The sequence below is a fragment of the Pseudophryne corroboree genome, chromosome 1 (assembly GCF_028390025.1).
Source record: "Pseudophryne corroboree isolate aPseCor3 chromosome 1, aPseCor3.hap2, whole genome shotgun sequence".
NCBI classification, from domain to species: Eukaryota; Metazoa; Chordata; class Amphibia; order Anura; family Myobatrachidae; genus Pseudophryne; species Pseudophryne corroboree.
In genome coordinates this window covers 262,801,050-262,824,067 of record NC_086444.1, presented here as the reverse complement: position 1 = coordinate 262,824,067, position 23,018 = coordinate 262,801,050, and positions in this window count along the sequence as shown.

The window sequence follows — 23,018 nt, the reverse complement described above, 5'->3', positions numbered from 1 at the left end:
TCGCTTAGCTTAGTCACACAGCTATCTCATTGCACCTCTTTTTTTCTTTGCATCATGTGCTGTTTGGGGACTATTTTTTAAATCTGCCATCCTGTCTGACACTGCAGTGCCACTCCTAGATGGGCCAGGTGTTTGTGTCGGCCACTTGGGTCGCTTAGCTTAGTCACACAGCTACCTCATTGCAACTCTTTTTTTCTTTGCATCATGTGCTGTTTGGGGACTATTTTTTAAATCGGCCATCCTGTCTGACACTGCAGTGCCACTCCTAGATGAGCCAGGTGTTTGTGTCGGCCACTTGGGTCGCTTAGCTTAGCCATCCAGCGACCTTGGTGCACCTCTTTTTTTCTTTGCATCATGTGCTGTTTGGGGAATATTTTTTAAATCTGCCATCCTGTCTGACACTGCAGTGCCACTCTTAGATGGGCCAGGTGTTTGTGTCGCCACTTGGGTCGCTTAGCTTAGTCATCCAGCGACCTTGGTGCAAATTTTAGGACTAAAAATAATATTGTGAGGTGTGAGGTGTTCAGAATAGACTGGAAATGAGTGGAAATTATGGTTATTGAGGTTAATAATACTATGGGATCAAAATGACCCCCAAATTCTATGATTTAAGCTGTTTTTGAGGGGGTTTTTTGTAAAAAAACACCCGAATCCAAAACACACCCGAATCCGACAAAAAAATTTCAGGGAGGTTTTGCCAAAACGCGTCCGAATCCAAAACACGGCCGCGGAACCGAATCCAAAACCAAAACACAAAACTCGAAAAATTTCCGGTGCACATCACTAGTTATAACAGTTTAGACTAGTACTTTAGAATTAGAACTAAACCAATATAGGAGGTATAATCTGTCCAGAGTCTACATAGGACTATGTGTGTCAAGCTTTCCTATAGTCTACAAGATTTAGAGTAAGACTGCCATATAATAGTTTTTGGGATATGGTTGTATTGTGTGGGAGCAGCTGGTGTATTGTATTATGCAAATTGTGCATACGCTCAGGCCAGAATGACATGGTTCATAAGTAAGGTTAGGCTAGGGCCACAGTTTTCACTGAACCCGTTTTGCAGTACCTGGTTCCAGCAACAACAGTATATGGATTCACACATTTTCGCCGGATGCCACGGAACAGCATCCGGCCAATGCCACTACCGGATTTCACATAGAACACAAATGTGTTCTACTTGAAATCCAGTCGTCCTGTCATCCTGCTCAGCCACAGCATGCTGCGGTTGGGTCTGGTAGATGCGGTACCCATACCTATGTGGGCGGCCGCATAGGAGCCCATGTGCAGTAATCCTTCCTGCCGAGCGAGTCCCGATTAACGGGACTCGCTAAAACCCAATGTGAGGCCCAAACATTAGTATTTCCTCCACATCGTGCATAGGGCTGTAGCAACACCCCAAAAAAAGAAAACAGGATTTTGGTACTTACCGATATATCCATTTCTCTGATACCACTCGGGGACACTGGGGATCTTAGACAGATGGGGGTGTGAAGGATGCAGACCAGAGGTAGCACAATATATAAAAAAAAATGATGCCCAGCCGTCCCCCCCCCCCATCACACCCCTAATCCCTCTAGTTTCAAAAATTGACAGAGAGAAGAGGAAACATGAAAAATCAAAGGCATACGGGAAGGTACCAACACGTCAAATAGCAACCAAGAACTATGAACATAATAATCCAACTGTTTGAACTACATTTAACATGAACACGCAGGCTGACAGCACCAAGGTGGGCGTCCAGTGTCCCTGAGTGGATTCAGAGAAATGGATTTATCAGTAAGTACCAAAATCCTCTTTTCTCTTTCATCCACTAGGGGACACTGGAGATCTCTGACAGCTTGGAACATCCCAAAGATACTCCCATGGGCGGGAGTGCTGTCCGAAGCCTGGAGAACCAACCGTCCAAACCTTGCATCTCTAGATGCAAACTTATCAAACTTGTAGAAGCGAGTGAACGTGTGTGCTGATGACCACGTTGCAGCTCTGCAAAGTTATGTAGTGGAAGCTCCTCTTGCCGCAGCCCATGAAGCACCCACTGATCTGGTAGTATGAACACTAGAGTGATATGCCTGCTTTATGGCTAGTCGTATCCATCTGGCCAAAGTTTGTTTCGAAGCCGACCAGCCCTTTCTGGGACCATCATACAAGACAAAGCATCTGACCCGTAAGGCTCTGACCACATCCAAGGCCAGGTCCCTATCTGCTGATCCCTGGAAGGAGGGGACCACAATCGGTTGGTTTATGTGTAAACCACCTTAGGTAAAAACTCAGCTTTTGTACGGAGCTCCGCTCTGTCTTCATGAAGAACTAGGGAAGGACTTCTACACGACAGTGCCCCTAACTCTGAGACCCTCCAGATCTGGGTGAAGGAATGGGCCTTGTGACAACAGGTGCTCTCTCTGTGGCAGTTTCCAAGGATCTTCCGCCAGGAGTCCCCTAGGGTCCGAGTACCAACTTCTGCGAGGGCAATCTGGAGCTACTAAAATCACCCACGCTCTTTCCCGTTTGACCTTTTTTAACACACTTGGTAAAAGGGGAAACGGCGAGCAGATGTACACTAGTTTGTATGCCCAGTGAATCGCCAGCACGTCCACAGCCTCTGCTGCTGGATCCCACGTCTTGGCCACATATTTTGGCAGCTGATGGTTGTTCTAAAAAGCCATTAGGTCTATCTGCGGTAGACCCCACCGCTGTACTACTGCTTTGAATATCTGGTAGTGTATACACGACTCCCCTGGATGCATATCCTGACGACTGAGGTAGTCTGCTTCCCAAATTGTCCACTCCTGGAATGAAGACTGCAGACAGGATTATGTTGCATTTTTCTTCTCAAGACAGAATCTTTGTGGCCTCTTTTAATGCCATGCAGCTTACTCTTCCCTGACGGTTTATGTATGCTGTCGCCGTCACATTATCCGACTGCACTCACATGTTGAGCCCATACTAGGTCTTCTGCTAGAAGTGCATTGTAAATGGCTCTTAGCTCCAGTACATTTATTAGAAGACTGCTCTCCTGTGACGTCCATCTTTCCTGAAACTGATGGTTGTCCAGTACTGCTCCCCATCCTCTGAGACTGGCCTCTGTTGTCAGAATATTCCAGTCCCAGACTCCAAACCTCTTTCCCGCCGTTAGATTCTTGTGGACTGACCATCAGATTAACGAGGTCCTGCTTGGGGTGACAAATTAATCATTCGGTGAAGTAAATGCATGCCTGGCCCCTGAGCAATAAGATTCATCTGAAAGGATCTTGAATGTAATCTGCCATATTGGATCGCTTCAAAGGATGCTACTATCTTTCCTAGAAGCCGAACACAAAGATGCAGGGAGACCCTCTGGTTCTGTAGAACTTGATGTACCATTTCTTTGATGTCTTGAATCTTCTCTCCTGGGAGAAACACCATCATTTGTATCGTATCTAAAATGAGGCCCAGGAATTGAATCCTCTGTGTTGGTTGCAGATTGATTCGACATGGCTGGATCGTGAACTTCAAGAAATTCAGATACTGATGAGTGACCTGAGCATCCCTGATCAACTGGTCCTGAGAGGGAGCCTTGATCAGAAGGTCATCCGGATACGATATTATTGGTACCCGTAACGATCTAAATTTCGCTACCATGACTGCCATGATCTTTGTGAAGATTCTCGGGGCTGGCGATGGGCTGAACAGTAGAGCACTGAACTGGTTATGAGACTTGCCACTGCAAACAGTAGTTAGGCTTGGTTCAGGGTCTAAATTGGGACATGGAGGTACGCATCCTTTATATCTATGGACACCATGTACTCCTGATGTTCCAGTCCTGCAATAACTGACTGTATGGAATCCATCTTGAACCTGTAAACCGTCAGGAATCGATTTAGCACCTTTAAATTGAGGATTGGCCTGACCGACCCACTCGGTTTTCTCACTACAAAAAGATTTGAATAAAATCCCGTTCCTCTTTAAGGAATCGGGACAGGCATAATTACTTCTGTCTGAGGTACCTTTTGAATAGCCATGTCTAATGCTCTCGCTCTTTGAGGGCATCGAGGAAGGCCTGTCGTAAAGAGCTGTGAGGTTGGTTCAGCAAATAGGATTTTAATTACCTACCGGTAAATCCTTTTCTCGTAGTGCATAATGGATATTGGGGAATTAGTACGAGGGGGTATAGATGAGGTCCAAAGGAGCCGGTGCACTTTAAATTTCTTAAACTGGGTGTGCTGGCTCTTCCCCTCTATGCCCCCTCCCACAGGCAGTTATAGGTGCCCGAAGGAGAAAGGACATACTTGAGAGAAGGAACATAACAACAATCAGTGGTGAGATTCACACACCAGCACATCAATAACCAGCAATGGCTGGTAAAACACCAACAGCTGAACAGGTAACCATATAAGAGACAACCTGCAGAAAAGTCAATGCACTGAGGCAGGCGTCCAATATCCCTTATGGACTACGAGAAAAGGATTTACCGGTAGGTAATTAAAATCCTGTTTTCTCTAGCATTCATAAGGGATATTGGGGAAATAGTACGATGAGGATGTCCTAAAGCTTCCAGAATGGACGGGAATGTGCGGAGACGCCTGCAGCACTGCCTGCCCAAACTGGGTATCAAACCTGTAGGACTTCACAAAGGTGTTCTTCCCTGACTAGGTAGCAGCTCGGCATAGTTGCAAGGCCGAGACTCCACAGGCAGCGGCCCAGGAAGACCCCACCGATCTTGTAGAGTGGGCCATCAGAGACTGTGGAACAGGTAAGGCCGCCAACACATAGGCCTGTTGGAAAGTGAGCCTGAGCCAACGAGCAATGGACTGCTTTGAAGCAAAGCAACCCTTTTTCTGTGCATTATAGCACAAACAAGGAATCCGTCTTTCTGATCCGAGCCGTTCTCTTGACATAGATCTTCAAGGCTTGCACAGCATCCAATGCCTCTGGAGGACCGGAAAACTTGATGGAACCACAATAGGTTGATTCAAGTGGAATGCAGACAACCTTCATCAGGAACTGCTGCCTAGTCTTGAGCTCTGTCCTCGTGAAAGACCACGTAGGGACTTTTACACGATAAGGCCCCTAATTCTGAGACACGCCTAGCAGAAGCCAGGGCCAATAACATCACCGTCTTCCACGTGAGGTAATTGTCTTCTACTGTCATCAGTGGCTCAAACCAGGAGGATTGTAGAAATTCAAACACTACATTCAAATCCCAGGGTGCCTTGGGCGGCACAAAAAGGAAGTTGTATGTGAAGTACCCCTCGCAAGAAGGTCTGAAGTTCTGGCAACACTGCCAATTTCTTCTGAAAGAAAATTGAGAGAGCTGAAATCTGGACCTTAAATGGAACCCAGACGTAAGCCCTTATCCACATCAGCCTGCAGGAAACATAGAAAATGACCCAAGTGGAACTCAGTAGGCTGATACATGCGTTCCTCGTACCAAGAGACATATCTTCTCCAGATATGATAATGTTTTGACGTCACAGGTTTCCTGGCCTGAACCATGGTAGCAATAACCTTTTTGGAAAGGCCTTTGTGAGCTAGAATGTTCCGCTCAACCTCCATGCCTTCAAACGAAGTCGCTGTAAGTCCGGGCAAACGAACAGTCCATGTTGAAGATCTCTTCTCAATGGCAGGATCCAAGGGTCTTCGATGGACATGTCCAGAAGATCCGCATACCACGCCCTCCGAGGCCAATCCAGGGCAATCAGAATTGCCTGGACTCTCTCATTCCTGATTTGCTTGAGCACCCTTGGGAGCAATGGAATCTGAGGAAACAGGTTGACCAGCCAGTAAGGCCAAGGTGACGTCAGTGCATCTACTGCCCTTGCCTGAGGGTTCCTGGTTCATGAGCAATACCAGCAAAGCTTCTTGTTGAGTCGAGAAACCATCATGTCTATTTGTGATCAGCCCCACCAGTCGATGACCTGCTGAAACACCTGGTGGTAGAGCCACTAATCTCCCAGGTGGAGATCGTGATGACTCAGGAAGTCCACTTCCCAGTTGTCTACTGTCGGAATGAAGATTGCAGACATTGCTCTTGCATTTCTTTCTGCCCATGCAGGCCCTGCTTTTTGTCCCTCCTTGCCGATTGATGTATGCCACTGCCGTGGCGTTGTACGACTGAACCTGGATCGCATGATCCCTGAGTAGAGGAGAGGCCTGAATCAGCATTGTAGATCCCCCAAAGTTCCAAAATGTTGATCGGAAGTAGGGCTTCGTGGGCTGACCTCCTGCCCTGGAACTGAGCCCCCTGGGTGACAGCTCCCCATCCTCTCAGACTCGCATCCGTCGTGAGGAGGATCCAATCCTGAATACCGAAACTTCGACCTTCCAGGAGGTTGGAGGACTGCAGCCACCAGAGGAGGGAAACTCTGGCCTGAGGTGACAGCCGTATTATCTGGTACATCTGAAGATGTGATCCGCACCACTTGCTCAGGAAAGCCAATTGAAATGTTCTGGCATTGAACCTTTCATACTGGATCGCCTCATATGAGGCTACCATCTTCCCCAACAATCTTATGCAAAGATGGATAGATATTCGAGTAGACCAAAGAACCATTCGGACCATCTCCTGAAGTGCTTTCACTTTGTCCTCTGGGAGGACACTTTTTGGGCCACAGTATCCAGCAACATTCCCAGGAACAAGAGCCGCTGAGTTGGCTCCAGGTGGAACTTCTGTAAATTGAGAATCCACCCATGGTGTGACAGAAGTTGGATAGTGTGGTTTATATGAAGCAATAAAAGCACCCTGGATCTCGCTGTTATCAAGAGATCGTCCAGATAGGGGACAATATTGACCCCCTGGACCCGGAGTTGGAAAATCATCACCATCACCTTCGTGAACACCCTCGGTGCTGTGGACAGGCCGAAGGGTAGCACCTGGAACGGATAGTGATTGTCCAGCAAACCTCAGGTAAGCCTGGTGAGGTGGTCAAATCGGGATATGGAGATAGGCGTACTTTATATCCAGGTAAACCATGAACTCCTATTCCTCCAGGCCCGCAATCACTGCTCGCAAGGATTCCATCTTGAACTTGAAAACCTTTTGGTAAGGGTTTAAGGATTTTAGGTTCAAAATGGGCCTTACCGAACCGTCCAGTTTCAGTACCATGAACAGGTTAGAGTAGTAACCCTTTCCCTGTTGTTGCAGTGGCACTGGAACAATGACTTGGGACTGGACCAATTTTATGATGGCCTGTTACAGTGTAACATGCGTATTCTCCAAAGCTGGCAAGCTTGATTTGAAAAATCGTTGGGGAGGAGCGCTGTCGAACTCCAACTAGTAGCCTTGAGAAACAAGGTCCCTTACCCAGGTATCCTGGCAGGAGCATTCCCAGATGCGACTGAAGTGACGCAGTCGAGCTCCCACCTTGAGATCCCCTCAGGGTGGGTGAGCACCGTAATGCTGAGGCCTTAGTGGAAGCTGCACTAGTGCTCTCCTAAGAACCTGCGATTGCTGGTTCTCTTGTCCTACCTCTGGTGCCTCCAACCGCACTGGAGGCACTTCTGGCCCTAGATCTAAATCTGTTAGACCAAATGGACTGGGTAGATGGACCCGGGTAGGAACGTCTAGCTGGCGGGGCCCCTGAGGGGTGTTAAGTTCATTTAACTTACAGGGAATTGCTATACCATACAATACACTGGTTCGGGCCGCTGCGGCTGCTTCCTGTAGAGAATACCCCTACGACGTGAATGCAAATAGCGTATGCACGCCGACACGCTATGCGCACTGTACAGCGACACGTGTGGCTGAATATACTTCTATACACAAACAAGAATGGAATGCGACACCAGTTGTATATGTTATGTTGTGGTCCAACGCAGCAACAAATATTTACTAAAAGAGATATACACAGAAATACAACAATATCACAGAGAAGAGCTACAACCAATAGTACATACGTTTGTTCGCCTGCGCCTCCCGGATATGGTCCTCAGTCAGTCTTAGCAAGATGACCTTCAGAGAATAGCCTGAGGCCAGCCAGGAGGCCCTGCTTTTATACAATGGTCTAAAACACAATACAAAGGAAACTGTAAGCTCTTCTTCCATAGGTCAAGGGGCAGGTCATTTACAGTACATGAGGGGTCATAGGTTGGTTTGAATAGGTGGGCGATGCTTGATCCAGGTGTATTTGTTGATGTCCTCCACTGGGTTCCCGCCGATTATCACGAGTACAGTAATTACAGTAAGATATGAATATTGTATTCCTGCGCATATCTATGTGCAGGAGTATGCTATAATCTGCAAACTGCAATCGGAATGTAGCCCTTGAACTATTGTACATCTGGATACCAAACACTGTGTCCTAACCTAGTTCTGTCCCCTCACATCCTGTAAAGCTGGATGTCTCTATTGTTCTATTTCCTAAGTAAATGTAACTTGCTGGTGTGGTGTGTGTAGATTATGTGTAACTTATGCACTATGTGGATAAAATATCAGATATATCTTTGTGGCTTTTCTATGCGAAATGTGTATGCTACCGTATTTACTCATACCACGCGCTAATACGCAGGGCTTCGCGAGACAATGTACGCAGCGTGCATGTATGCGCACTCACGGCAGAACAAGTGCACGTACAGAGACCACTCTGTGTGGTGTTTGCACGTATTGAGTGTAGGTATAATAATTTTCTACTTCGACGGTCCACCCTTTGGCAGTAAAACAATAACTGCCATAAATTACTAATAACACTGCAAATATTTCTTATACAATATTTACAACATTCGAGCAGGCACCTTTGAACAGGAGGAAGAGTTGTAGGTGGGAAATATATGGCCTAGTGGGATAGGAAAAAGCGTGTATGTATGAGTAAATGTTTGAGGGGGATGTATCATCGTGCCGTATAAATTCTAAGAAAGCTTCAAGATTCTGCGAAGGATACATTTAATCTTTCTCATCCCATATTAAGGCTCTGTACATGGTCAAGCAAACAATACCAAGCTCTTTCTAGGCTAGGGCTGTTCGCCCTCACCTTGTTCGGCTTCTTATAATAATAAATGGGGAGCACATTTATCTGATGATACATGCGGGGAGATGTATGTGTATGTCATTATGTGTGGATTAATGTTTATCGGCTATGTGCGTTATTAACTAAAGATTGCAGAGATGAGGGTAAGACATACAAGGGTACATACACATAAATCAGGGTGCACTAATGTTGTTTCCGGTTGTAGATCTCTGGGTAGAGAGGAAAACAAAAAGATGGTGAAAGAAACAGGCCATGAAATTATTTACATTCCCTATCACAACACTGTTTCTATGGTTGGGTCATATATCAAATCTGCCGCATTTACAACGCACCCGATCCTTAGACTCATCAAATTTGTGTTATGTCTTTTTTGCCGCGTCATAATTCGAACACATCTAAATATCAGACCGATAATTATGATGACACCCAGGATACAGAGGAGAAACTTTCCCATGCTTACAATAACATTTTGTGCCCACTCTCCTAATCCAGAGAACCATTTGAGTGGGTTCAACCATGAGGCCCATCCAATTCCTTACCCACAGCCGCTAAGTGAGATTGTGTTTCCTTCTGAACTCCCACTTCAACTGCAAGATCTCATCCATCTATTGATCGATGATCTTCGTTGGGTCCTCGGTACTGTTCGTAATATACGTGCAGCACTTCACACCATATTGAGTTGCCAAAGTAACACAATACCCACCTGTCACGGCCGTGACATAATTTAAGACCATCCTGTGCTGGACCAGTTCCTTCTTATAGGCTGGTAGTTCCCTACCCGTATACCTGAAGGTGTCATCATACAGTAATATTATCTATCAAGTTCGCTAGCGCATGGATGTACCTATAATTTATAAGTCCTCTGGCAGTATGGGTGATATCTAATGCAAGAAGAATCTGAATCCTGGTAGATTCATGGATCAAATTAGAGCCTGCGAGCTCTCCCCTGTCTATGAGGTGTCTCTTGAAAATGTGTTCGTAGTGGGTGTGAGTATAAGGAGGCGGAGCGGTGAATATTTTTAATTTTGTCATGTGCGATAGTCATGACCTCTGGTAGTACTCTGCCTATGTAACACAACCCTTCAGAGCTCAGAGTAAGCCACTTGTATGCCTTCCTTCCACATATGAAGTAGGTGTCATCTGGAAGAACATAGGGGACAAAATGCGTCGATCATATCACAAATAATTTTCGTAAAGAAACCGGGCCCCAGCTCTTCCATCTGTTCGATACAAGTATCTGGTTGGATGATGTGTGCACAATATCCCTGTGACACCTTTCCAGCCCACATGGTTTTGATCCCACGTGTATACCTATATCGGAAGTACCTCCCACTTGTGGTTATCCCACGTACAAGCTCAGAGTTGATGGGTTCTTTATCAGCTCTGTGTGAAAAAGTAATTTTCTGATTGTTCCATGTTACTTCCCAATTTCCTGGTTTCCGGAAATTGGATATGTTGAAACACAGTAGTGACCTATCTACGTGGTACTGGTGGAGCTTCAAGCTAGGGGGCCTAGATATATTGAATTTTCTGTCCACCGGTCTCCTCCCATGCAATTCGAGTACCTCATTTACTGTTAAGGGGTATGGCACTTATCCCGATTTACTCTGTCCTTGAGGTACTTGTGAGCACACCCAGAATTCCGTCTGGTTTAAGACTGTACCCACTAATGAGTGATAGTCACTCAAAGGATGTCTGTTAATATTGATATTATTGTTTGATTGACATCTCTGGATGCACCCACCTTCGACTATGTTGTCACAGTACTTACATATGCAGTATTCATCAGACAATAACCCTTCACATTGCCTCCGAGCTCCGTGACTACCAGATCTCTTACTTATATCAGCTTTGACCAAACTGATGGACTGATCCTGGGGTCCTACGAATTCATCCTCTCCATCAGAACCCATTCCAGATCCTTGCTCGACTTCTCGGGGGCCCTCACAAAAACAAATTGTCCTGATCAAAAATAGAATCACAAGAATAATCCGGAATACAGTCTCTTGATGTGGATCCATTTCGGTAAGGAAAAAAAAAAGGAGGGGAGAAGAGGAAAAAAAATGATGGGGGGGAGGGGTGTTTGGAGAGAATTTTTTTTTTTTTAAGACAACCGTCCTTGATTTTGCTTTTCACCACGCTCAGGTGCCGTTCAACAGTCCTGCCTTTCAGCCTTCCCGGAACTAATTCTCTAGTGATATGAGGTTCTCTTCACCTTTCTCCTTCTCACGAGTTTTCTCCGGGTCAGCAACCTTCTTGCAGTGGGACGAGTGGCCCCAAACCTCTCTCTCGGCAACCTTCAGTGCTGTCGTGCTGGTCAACAAAACTTGATACGGTCCTTCCCACCTGTCTATGAGGAAACCTGAGCGTAGAAAATTTTGAATCATCACATAGTCCCCAGGTTCAATGTCATGACAATTACTGTTTGGTAGGTCAGGAATCGCCAGTTTCAGATTCCTTTGCTGGTTTCTCAGTTGCTGGCTCATCCTAACCAAATATTGCACAGTCATTTCATTATTGCACTTCAGATCATACTGGGGGTCTATCATTACATGGGTCTGTCGTCCAAAAATAATTTCAAAGGGTGATAGGTTAAGCGGTGACCTGGGAGTGGTTCTGATGCTGTACAACAGTAGTGGCAGTGCTTCTGGCCACAACAGTCCAGTTTCAGCCATCACTTTGCTCAGCTAGTTCTTAATAGTGCTATTCATTCTCTCCACCTTCGCACTGGCCTGTGGCTGGTAGGGAGTATGTAGCTTACTATTAATACCCATAAGCTTGCACATGACCTGAAAGACTTCACCTGTAAAATGGGTACCCCTATCACTTTTAATCATTTTAGGGATACCATATCTACACACAAATTGTTGTACAATTTTCTTAGCAGTGAATACGGCAGTATCTGTGGCGGCGGGGAATGCCTCTACCCAGTTCGAAAAGACATCAGTACATACCAAAGCATACTTTAAATTCCTACAGGGTGGTAGCTGTATGAAGTCAATTTGTATTACCTGGAAAGGTCCGTCTGTAGGAGGGATATGGGATGGCTTCGTTGGTATTGTCTTATCAATATTCTTCCTCAAGCAAGTAAGACATGTCATTGCTTTCTTGCTCACCTGAGAAGAGAGCCCTGGTGCACTCCAGTAGGCTCTTACCAATTTGCACATACCTTCCTTGCCCAGATGAGTCAGACCATGTGCTGCTTCAGCTAGGCTTGGGAGATATGCCCTGGGGGCCACTGGCTTATCTTGTCCATCTCTCCAGAGTCTTGAGGACTCCTGAACATATCCCTTCTTCTTCCAGACTGCCTTCTCCTGTAGGGAACACAAATTTTGCATTTCGATTTGCATGTTTACCGTATTGAATGTCACCAGTAGTGTGGTATTAATTTGTGTGGTAGTACTTGTTGCTGATTTTGCAGCTTCGTCCGCCCGGCTGTTACCAAGTGAGATTGGGTCTTGGTTGTAAGTGTGTGCCTTACACTTGATAACAGCCAATCTGTTAGGTTCCTGTATGGCTGTCAGAAGCCTCTTAATGTGTGACGCATGCGCCACAGGTGTGCCAGCTGCCGTCATGAAATTTCGGAGGCGCCACAGGGCCCCAAAATCATGCACCACTCCAAAGGCGTATCTAGAGTCCGTGTATATATTAGCTCACCAACCCTTTGCCAATTCCCATGCTCTGGTCAGTGCTACCAGTTCAGCGACTTGTGCTGAGTGAGGTGGACCAAGGGGTTCAGCTTCTATGATACCTTCGTCATCTACAACTGCGTATCCGGTGCACAGGTCTCCCGAGTCCGTCTGTCTGTGACAACTACCGTCAGTGTAGAAGGTAAAATCTACGCCTTCCAGTGTGTTGTCACTGATATCAGGTCTCGCAGTGAAGGTCTGGTTCAGGTATTCCATACAATCATGCGTATCAGTGTCTGCACTAAATCCTCCTTCACCATCATTCTCATCCTCCACCCTTTGTGCATGACCAGGCACACTCGGCAAGTAAGTTGCAGGATTTAGTGCGCTACACCTCTTTATGGTGATGTTTACAGGGGCCATCAGTGATAGTTCCCACTTTGTAAACCGAGCAGATGAGACATGTCTGGTTTGGGCGGAGTTTAGCAAGGCTGATACTGCGTGAGGTGTATGGATTGTGAGGTCATGTCCTAACACTACGTCTTCGCTTTTACGTACCAACAAAGCTATGGCTGCAACGCTTCGTAGGCAAGTGGGGAGACCGTGCTACAGTGTCCAATTGTTCACTGTAGTAGGCTACTGGTCTGCTGGCATCACCATGTTTCTGGGTTAAGACTCCTGCCGCGCACCCAGCACTCTCGGTACCGTACAACTCAAAAGGTTTCTCATAATCTGGCATCCCCAATGCTGGTGCTGGTGACAAACACTCCTTTAGTCTCTGAAACGCCAGTTCGGACTCCTCTGTATGAGAGACCCGTTCTGGTTTGTTTGAAGCGACCATTTCTTGCAGAGGTAGTGCCAGAATAGAGAACCCCTGAATCCAGTTCCGACAATACCCACACATTCCTAGAAAGGTGCGAATTTGTTGCTGGGTTTGCGGCAGAGTCATGTCATGGATGGCCTGTATTCTGTCTGTGGTCAGGTGTCTGAGTCCTTGCGTCAAGCAGTGTCCCAAGTATTTAACCTTAGTCCGGCACAACTGCAACTTATCCTTAGAGACCTTGTGTCCTGTCTGGGAGAGATGAAACAGAAGCTGTTTAGTGTCTTCCAGGGACGACTCGAATGAGTCAGAGCATAACAACAGTCATCAACATATTGTATTAGCACCGACCCATTCTCAGGTTGAAAGGATTGAAAACAGTCATGTAGGGCCTGGGAGAAAATACTTGGGCTGTCAATGAAACCTTGGAGGAGATGGGTCCAGGTGTACTGTACTCCCCTGTAGGTGAAAGCAAAAAGGTACTGACTGTTGGGGTGAAGGAGGACAGAAAAGAAAGCAGAACAGAGGTCAATGACAGTGAAGTACTTAGAGGTGGAGGGAATCTGCATGAGGATGACTGCTGGATTGGGCACTACGGGGAATTGGCTCTCGACTATCTTGTTTATCCCCCTTAGATCCTGCACTAGCCTGTAACCTCTCCCCCCTCCCTCTTTTTCACAGGGAAGATGGGACTGTTGGCTGTGCTGGACGTCCTGACTAGGATGCTCTGCTGTAGCAGCCGTTCTAAGGCGGTGTATACTCCTAATTCCACCTCTGGTTTCAGAGGGTACTGGGGGATTTTTGGAGCTATCCGGCCATCTGTTATTTGCACTGCTACTGGGGCTACATTCGCCATCAATCCAGTGTCCTGTCCATCTTTGGTCCAAAGGGAACCCAGTATTTGTGAGATCATTTCCTTTACCTGTGATGGACATGTGTCGGTAGAGTGTAACATTAGCCTTTGAGGGGTGTCTAATATATCTTGTACTTCCTGTGCATGGTTTTCAGGGATATCTAAAAACACACCCTCAGGGGTACAATATATGACACACCACATTTTACACAACAAATCTCTACCAAGTAGATTAGTCGAGCCGATGCAGCCAACAGGAAAGAATGGGGCAGATTTATTAACCTGGGGAAGGCATAAGGAAGTGATAAACCAGTGATATGTGCAAGGTGATAAAGGCACCAGCCAATCAGCTCCTAACTGTTAATTTACATATTGGAGCCCATTGGCTGGTTCGTTTATCACCTTGCACATATCACTGGTTTATCACTTCCTTATGCCTTCTCCAGGTTAATACATCTGCCCCAATGTTTGGTATGCAAGGGTCCTATCGTAATCTCTGCAGGTTTACTCAAGGGGTACTGCTGCACCTTTCCCGTTACTCCCATTTCCGAAATCGTTTTACCCGTGGTCATTACACCTGTTGTGGAGTTTAGCACTGATCTGGCCGCCCCTGTATCTACAAGAAAAGGTTGTGGTATGCCAGCTACATTGACCATGACCTCAGGTTCACCTCCGAGGCCAGCAACCAATTTCACTGGTTGCAGACTACAGGTATGACCTGACCCCTATTGTGGTTTTGGGCCCTCCTGCAGAGCATTGGCAGCTACTATGTGTGTGGGGGATAGCTGTAAGTTTTCTGAGGCCTGCCAGTCCCTCCTTGGTGGGTACCTCCGTGTTTCCCTCTATGTGGCTCGTAATCTCTATCCCATCTATGTGTTTGATAGCGTGGCTCGTGTTGCTGTCTAGGGGGCCTATACTTATTATGTGTCCCTGCGCTACTACAGTTCCTGGAAAAGTGTCCGTCCTTTTTGCATGCATAACATACTATTACCTGTTTCCAGTCTTCCGGGGTTGTGATTGGTTGGACATTCCTTCAAGAGCCTGGATACTTACTAGCATCAACCTATCCCCTTGCGTCTCCTTGTGCTTGAGGATATTATGGTTGTGTTCAATAGCAGACTCTCTCAGGGCATCTACCGTAATCCCCCTCCAATTTGGCAAAGAGGTTTGTACTCTGGTTCTCAGAGCCTCTTTGAGCCCATCCATTAGAACAGAGACAGCTACCTCCCTGTGGTTGGCATTTTCCTTTATATCCCCTATCCCAGTGTATCTAGCCATTTCCTGTAAAGCTCTATGGAAATATTCAGATGCCGTTTCACTTTCTTTCTGTCTTATAAAATTTTATTCCACTTGACAACAGTGGGGAAATACAATCCTAGTTGTATGTTAATTTGCCTAACATTCTCCTGATTGTATTCATCAGTGAGAGGCACTTCTGCATCTAGCTTGCAGTCTGTTATAAATTTCTGGATGTCAATATTTGAGGGTAGACTCGCTCGTAACACTATCCGCCAATCCTTGTTTGTGGGCTCATGGGCATTGCCCAGTTCTTTAATGAATTTCTGGCATCCTACTAGATCTCTCCTGGGATCAGGGAATTCTGACATAATTGACCTCAGTTCAGACCAGGACCATGGTTATCAGTTCTCCCATTGGGGACTGCTATTACCTGAACTGGGTTTAACTCAACCACTTCACCTTTGTTTGTATCTGTGCGGGGGGCTACTGTCTCTGCATAATGAACAGTCCCGTACTTACCTGTGGATATGATCTCACCCATTCCTCCAGTGGAGGGCATTGCTACGGCTCTTACTGGTTGGGCCGTGCCCACCTGAGTTTTCTGTATGGTGGCTGCGAGGGAGAGGGCTGAAATCACGCTGGGTTCGTCATCTTCCTCAGAACTACAACCTTTGGGAACATTTAGAACATGATACAACTTGCATGGGTTATGGTTAGTACAATTTGAATGTGTGTTCCTATCATTTCCCGATATACCATTGGTTGTAGCTATCTTCTCTCCATCGACATATGGCAGTGCTGGTGCAGTCACATTCACATTCCTGTTTGGTGTGGAATTCGCTGTGCGAGCAAGTTCCCTTTGCATATCTCCCTCTTGTTGCCATATGTTTAAACAGTCGTTATGTCTGATCCTTTGTTTCTTAGATTTGATCAGACATATCCTATTTCTAACATTCTGCAGCACCTCTGGTTCAAAACTACCAACCCTAGGAAATGATGCTCTATCATCCACTGTCATTCGCACCCATTCATCACAAAAAGCCTCTCCGTGTGGACCATACTTCCCACACACTATAAACCGAGCGGACCGTCTTGGCCTCAGCTCTCCAGCCTGAACCCTGGCTGCCGAACGTTTCTTGTTGGTACACTTGGCTCCCATCGCAGACTTTTGACACGATCCCCAAATGCACAATACGAGCAAACAGTGAAAGTCCTTTGAGTTCTCTCACCAAATCCTTTTCCGCTGCAGTACCACGACTGACTCCAATAGTGACCACCGCGTACCCTGTGAGGTATCTCTATCAGGCCCCTCTGCACTATAAGTATTGACGTATCGACGTCAGTGAAGGTTAAAAATCAGCCTGTTCTTTGTGGTTTATTTCCACAGGAAGTCCGCCTGGGAAACGTCACCAAGCCTTCCTATGGACTTCCACCAGGAATCTTTCCTGAGTCAGCAAAAAATTCCTTCTATCTTACACAAATCACCTCTGCGTATGCTCCACACAGCGCGTATGATGACACAATTGCGAAAAGAATGCAAATGGTATCACATTGCGCCGCGTATTACACACACAGAGGTGCGGTCCAATCGCACGGCCTATAGATACCTGTTATCTATGTGCCCTATGATCACAGGAGTTGATTTCACAAGCTGCGCTCCACAGCCAGAGCGTAACACTAAAATACTTCTACACGTTATAGTACGTGCCTACTTCCTCAATACACAATCTATTACGCTCCTCTACACGTTGTAGTACATGCCTACTTCGTTAATACGTAAGGTTGCGACCCTTTCACGCCGCCAAGCCTCTGCCAACTCAGCGTCTCTCACGGGATCCCGGTTTCTCCGGTGTTCAATACATCCACACCTACTTTCAGCTCACACTAATACACAAGGTTCTCTGTACAGAAAATTATCACTCCCTTTGATATATAGCTTGTCCCAGAGATAGTGCACTTTAAACAAACTATTATAATAATACTTTCTCGTAGTCCATAAGGGATATTGGGGACAGATTTAGTACGATGGGGGTATAGATGGGTCTAAAAAGGAGCCAGTGCAGTAGGTTTCTTCAACTGGGTGTGCTAGCTCCTCCCCTCTATGCCCCATCCCACAGGACGTCATAGGTAAAACAGTGCCCAAAGGAGAAAGGACATACCTGAGAGAAGGAACATAACATAACTGGGCCAGCAACAGCTGAACTTTAACACATAACAGATAACCTGCAGAAAGTCACCGCAGAGACGGGCACCCTATATCCCTTATGGACTACGAGAAAAGGATTTACCGGTAGGTATTTCAAATCCTATTTTCTCTAGCATCCATAAGGAATATTGGGGACACATTAGTACGATGGGGATGTTCCAAAGTTTCCAGAACAGGCAGAAACTGCTGTAGCACTGCCTGCCCAAACTGGGTAACCTCTTTGGCCAGGGTATCAGATTTGTAGAATTTCACAAAAGTGTTCTTCCCTGACCAGGTAGCCGCTCGGCTTAGTTGCAAGGCCGAGACTCCACAGGCAGCCGCCCAGGAAAAGCCCACTGACCTCAGAGTGGGCCTTCAGAGACTGAGGAACAGGTGAGGCTGCCGACACATAGGCCTGTTGGATAGTAAGCCTAATCCAACGAGCAATGGTCTGCTTTGAAGGACAACCCTTTTTTTGCGCGTTATAAAGCTCAAATAAGGAATCCGTGTTCCTGACCAGAGCTGTGCGCCTGACATAGATCTTCAAAGTACGCACAACATCAAAAGATTCCAGAGGAGCCGAAGCGTCAGAACAGGACAGAACCACAATAGGCTGATTCAGGTGGAACGCGGAGACAACATCCGGCAGGAACTGCTGTCTAGTCTGGAGCTTCACTCTGTCCTCATAAACGGCCAAGTAGGGACTTTTACGCAACAAAGCCCCCAATTCTGAGACACATTTAGCAGAAGCCAGGGCCAATAACATCAGTGTCTTTCATGAGAGGTACTTGTCTTCTACAGTCATCAGAGGCTCAAACCAGGAGGACTGTAGAAATTTCAACACTACATCCAAAGCCCAGAGTGCCATAGGCATCAGAAAGGGAGGTTGTATGTGGAGTACCCCTTGTAAGAGGGTCTGAACGTCTGGCAACATAGTTAATTTCTTCTGAAAGAAAATTGAGAGAGCTGAAATCTTGACCTTAACGGAGCCCAGATGTAAGCCATTATCCACACCAGCCTGTAGTAAGTGTCCCAAGTGAAACTCTGCAGGTGGATATGTGCGTTCCTCGCACCAAGAGACATATCTCCTTCAGATATGATGATAATGTTTTGAAATCACAGGTTTTCTGGCTGGCACCATAGTGGCAATTACTTTTTGGAAAGCCCTTTGTGAGCTAGGATGTTCCGTTCAACTTCCATGCCGTCAAACAAATCCGCCGTTAAGTCCAGGTAGACGAACGGTCCTTGCTGAAGAAGATCCTTTCTTAGCGGCAGAGGCCAAGGGTCTTCTATGGACATGTCTAGAAGAGCTGCATAACATGCCCTTCGGGGCCAATCCGGCACAATCAGGATTGCTTGTACTTGGTGATATCTGATCCACTGGAGCACCCTTGGGATCAACGGAATCAGAGTAAATAGGTAGACCAGCCGGTAAGGCCAAGGCGACATCAGCGCATCCACTGCACTCGCCTGAGGGTCTCTGGTTTGCGAGCAGTAGCAGCAAAGCTTCTTGTTGAGGCGAGGCGCCATCATGTCGATCTGTGGGTATCCCCACCTGCCAAAAATCTGTTTAAACACCTGAGGATGTAATCCCCACTCACCGGGTGGAGGTTGTGGCGACTCAGGAAGTCCGCTTCCCAGTTGTCCACTCCTGGATTGAAACTTTCGGACAGTGCTCTTACATTTCTTTCCACCCAGAGAAGTATTTGACACTTCTCGCATGCAGGCCCTGCTTTTTGTCCCTCCTTGTCGATTGATGTATGCCACAGCCGAGGTGTTGTATGACTGAGCCTGGATCGCCTGATTCATAAGTAGAGAGGAGGCCTGAATCAGAGCATTGTAGATCGCCAGCAGTTCCAGAATGTTGATCGGAAGTAGGGCCACTTGGGCAGACCACCTGCCCTGGAACTGCGCCCCCTGGCTGACCGCTCCCCATCCTCTCATGCTTGCATCTGTCTTGAGAAGGATCAATCCTGAATACCGAAACGTCGACCTTCCAGCAGGTTGGAAGACTAACCACCACAGGAGTGAAATCCTGGCCTGGGTTGACAGCTGAATTATGCGGTGCATCTGAAGATGTGACCTGGACCACTTGTTCAGGATGTCCAATTGGAAGGGTCTGGCATGGAACCGTCCGAACTGTATCGCCTCATACAAGGCCAGCATTTTTCCCAACAATTTTATGCAAAGATGAATGGAAACTCGAGGTCAGAGAACCATGCGAACCATCTCTTGAAGTGTTCTAACCTTGTCCTCTAGTAGGAACACTCAATGAGCTACAGTATCCAGTATCATACCCAGAAACAGGAGCCTTTGAGACGGTTTCAGTTGAGACTTCTGTAGATTGAGGATTCACCCGTGGCGAGACAGAAGTTGGATAGTGCAATCTATATGGAACAGTAAAAGCACCCTGGAACTTGCTTTTATCAGGAGATTGTCCAGGTAAGGGACAATGTTGACCCCATGGACTCTGAGCTGGAATATCATTTCCGCCATCACCTTCTTGAACACCCTCAGAGCTGTAGCCAGGCCGAAGGGCAGCGACTGAAACTGGTAGTGATCGTTCAGTAGGGCAAACCTCAGATAGGCTTGACGAGGCAGCCAAATTGGGATATGTAGGTAGGTGTCCTTGATATCCAAGGACACTAGGAATTCCTGCTGTTCCAGGCCTGCGATCACCGCTCTCAAAGATTCCATCTTGAATTTGAAAACTTACAGGTAAGGATTCAAGGACTTCAGATTCAAAATGGGTCTCACAGACCCGTCTGGTTTTGGCACTACGACTTGTTGTAGCAAGGGTACTGGAACAATAACCCAGGACTGTACCAACTTGTCGATGGCCAGTAGTAGCATAACACACATTTTCCAAAACTGGCAAGCCTGATTTGAAAAATCCTTGGGGAGGAGCGTCAAACTCCAGCGTGTAACCCGGAGAGAGATAAGGTCCCTTACCCAGGCATCCTGGTAGGAACTGTCCCAGATGTGGCTGTAGTGACATAACAGAGCTCCCACCACGAGATCCCCTCGGGGTGGGTGGGCACCGTCATGCTGAAGTCTTTGTGGAAGCTGAACTGGTGCTCTGTTCCTGAGAGCCAGCAACGGCTGGTTTCCTAGGCTTACCTCTGGAGCCTCTAGCTGCTTTGAAGGCACCCCAGGCCCTAGGTCAAAATCTGGAGGACTGAAAAGGACCGAGTAGACTGTCCCAGGTAGGTACGCCTAGCAGGCGGAGCCCCTAAAGGGAGAAACGTGGATTTCCCAGCAGTAGCTTTGGAGACCCATGCGTCCAATTCACCCCCGAAGAGCCATTCACCTGTGAAGGGAAGAAATTCCACATTACATTTGGAGTCAGCATCTGCAATCCACAGACAACCATATGGCTTTGCGTGCAGACACAGCCATAGCAGTGGTTCTACCATTGATATTGCCAATCTCTTTAAGGAAGTCACAGAAGACTCTTACTGTGTCCTGAATGTGTTTTAGGAAAGTTACAGTAGTAACCAAGGTCGTATCTCCTGAAAGAACATCTTGAATCTGAGTAGCCCACGAATGAACGGCATGTGTCATCCAGAAAACCAGCAATGACCGGTCTTGGAGCTACACCTACAGCAGTGCAGATAGATTTTAGAGTGGTCTCTATTTTCCTATCCCCCGGGTCCTTTACCGTAAAAGAGCCCGGAGCAGGGAGCACCACCTTTTAAGAAAGGCGAAAGACAGATGTCTACCACTGGATATTGTCCCAGAATTTCCTGCCTTCAGGGGTAAATGGGAAGGTATTTAAAAACCTTTTGGACACCAGATATTTTTTATCTGGCTTTTTCCAGGCTAATTTAAATAAATCATCCAATTCTTTGAAATCAGAAAAGGTGACTGTCAGTTTGTCTTGTGGGAGGAAAAATGACTGATTAGTAGCGTCCTCCAGGGGGAGCTTTAACACATCCCGTATAGCCAATATAAGGGGGTTCGACCCCCTGTGTAGGGGTGGAATCCCCACCATCCCCCATCCATCTGTACATCAGAATATGATAGGATTGTAGGAAAAACACGTTTTTGTGCACCTGTAGTAGACAGCAGGGGATGGGAAGCATCAGCCTTGGCAGTGAGGCTAGCCACTGCTTGTTATAGTTCTTGTATTTTATTGGCATTGAGCTGAGAAGATATATCTGACATCATGGTTTTTATAGCCCCCAGCGAAGAAGGCTCTGGACTCTCCCCCATGTTATCAGCATTTTGTGATGACCGACTACACTGCTCACAGTATGTGGAGCCAGATGAACTAGGGGAGAATGTGGCATTACACACATTGCATGACTTGTTTCACCATAATTAAAAAATGAATACACATACAACACAGACTGAATACAAGTCTGCCCTATTGCATGTGAGGAGACACAGAAAAGAGGACACCAGTGCATCCAATGCTGTACAGCCCCAGTGTGACGGTCAGCATTTAATGTAGTAACATAAGCGATACTGTACAGAGAATTCCCCCAGAGGAATGAAAACTGTGCACTAATAGCAGCTCTCCCCCTCTATACCCAGTACCATTGATCATGTGACCATTTTGTGGAGCTGTATGAGGCTGCTGCTTGCTTATGCAGAGGAAGGCGCCAAAAATAAGATTTTACTCACCGGTAAATCTATTTCTCGTAGTCCTTAGTGGATGCTGGGAACTCCGTAAGGACCATGGGGAATAGCGGCTCCGCAGGAGACTGGGCACAACTAAAGAAAGCTTTAGGACTACCTGGTGTGCACTGGCTCCTCCCTCTATGACCCTCCTCCAGACCTCAGTTAGGATACTGTGCCCGGAAGAGTGGACACAATAAGGAAAGGATTTGGAATCCCGGGTAAGACTCATACCAGCCACACCAATCACACCGTATAACTCGTGATATCATACCCAGTTAACAGTATGAAATATAACTGAGCCTCACTAACAGATGGCTCATAACAATAACCCATTAGTTAGGCAATAACTATATACAAGTATTGCAGACAATCCGCACTTGGGACGGGCGCCCAGCATCCACTACGGACTACGAGAAATAGATTTACCGGTGAGTAAAATCTTATTTTCTCTGACGTCCTAGTGGATGCTGGGAACTCCGTAAGGACCATGGGGATTATACCAAAGCTCCCAAACGGGCGGGAGAGTGCGGATGACTCTGCAGCACCGAATGAGCAAACTCAAGGTCCTCCTCAGCCAGGGTATCAAACTTGTAGACTTTTGCAAAAATGTTTGAACCCGACCAAGTAACAGCTCGGCAAAGTTGTAAAGCCGAGACCCCTCGGGCAGCCGCCCAAGAAGAGCCCATTTTCCTCGTGGAATGGGCTTTTACAGATTGAGGGTGCG